Below are 1589 nucleotides of genomic sequence, written 5' to 3' on the forward strand. Positions count from 1 at the left end.
ATAGAACTATCAAATAACTCATTAATTCTCTGACTTGGAACACATGTACGCAACAGATGAGAGAGAAAAAAAACAAAAAATCAGTGATGCAAACATACTTGTGAACACCAATGTTCATTACAGTATTATTCAAAATAGCCCAAACATGGAACCACCTAAAGTCTCATCAACAAATGAACTATTCTACTAACTTCCATTGAGTCAGAACCAAATCATAACTGACTCTTCAGTGGGTTTCCAAGACTATGCTTCATGTGGGAAACGATTACCCATTTTTGTACCTTGGAGTCGCTGGTAGGTTGAATTTCCATAGACATGCAGTCTTTGAGTTAGCATAACTTGCTGCAGACCCCAGAGTCACCAGAGCCCTCTACTGAATGAACAGATTTTAAAAAATGTGGTAAATAACCTCAGTAGAATAATATTCAGCTAGTAAAAGAAATTAAACTTTAATAGATGTTACATGGATAGAGCTTGAAAAGATGTTATACTGGAAAAAAAAAAGATGTTAAGCTGAACAAAATAAGAGAATACTAGGACAAAAATCGTAGATATCATTAATATAATAACATGAGTGTGGGTAAATGTAGAGAAATTTTCAAAATCTGTTGCTTGCTAAGTGTAGGAAATAAGAGGATAAGAGGAAAGAAGTATCTATCGTTATTGCCTATGGAACACTCAATTTCAGTATAAGGTAATGGAAAAATTGCATTGATTGAGAGTAAGGATTGCATAGTCAGTCGATTTAACTGGTGTCCATAAATTTTACACTTGCAAAATGTTGAATTGGTAAATGTTGTGTCGTAGATATACAACAGCAGTGACTAAAGAACAGCTGAGGAGGCTGCATGTGTCTAGCTTGAAGAATGTATTCAAATGTCACAATTCAGTCCATGGAGATTGTGTTGAAATTGTGTTTTCTGCTTTATATATTTTCAATAAAAATGAAAATAAATGTTTGAAATTGTGGTAGGTATGTATGTAATACAATGTTAGCTGTTTCAACATTCTTTACAAGTAGAGTTGAGAGGCATTGTGTTTATTTCGTGAAACCATTCCATCATCCATATCACATTTCCCCCTTCACTTTAACAGAAGCTCAGTGTTCACTGAACAATGAATCTCCCTTTCCCCCACCCTTTTGTAAGTCCTTGGTAATCACTACTGAATTTAGATCTGTACCCACTTGCCTATTAGATATTTTTAATATCTTCAAAACAAATTGATGATGACCTAGTGATCTCAGATCTTCTGATCACATGTTCAATCACATCATATGTGTGTGTATGTATATGTACACACACACACATATATCTACATTGTCTATGAATAAGAATTGATTTGATAGCAATGAGGTATGTACATATATATGTCCATATGTACGTACTCAGGGAGCTCTGGAGTCATAATGGTAAGGAGTTGCACTGTCAACCAAAGGCATGATAGTCACTTCACTGGAGAAAGATGAACTATCTCTTCAGGTGCAATTTACAGCCTCTGAAAACCCCCTGAAGGGTCAGCTATGATGATGTGTAAGGATTAATATGTAATATTAATTAAATACATTTTTCAAGAGACATAAACGTAGA

General features: G+C 34.5%; 1 pseudogene; it reads right to left on the reverse strand.

Annotated features, from left to right (window-relative positions):
- Positions 1 to 1137: 1137 nt before the first annotated feature.
- LOC102875918 overlaps positions 1138 to 1589 on the reverse strand; it is a 9730-nt pseudogene continuing 9278 nt past the window's right edge.

This window comes from Elephantulus edwardii, unplaced genomic scaffold, assembly GCF_000299155.1.
Source record: "Elephantulus edwardii isolate Elephantulus edwardi_28Jun2011 unplaced genomic scaffold, EleEdw1.0 scaffold00341, whole genome shotgun sequence".
Lineage (NCBI taxonomy): Eukaryota > Metazoa > Chordata > Mammalia > Macroscelidea > Macroscelididae > Elephantulus > Elephantulus edwardii.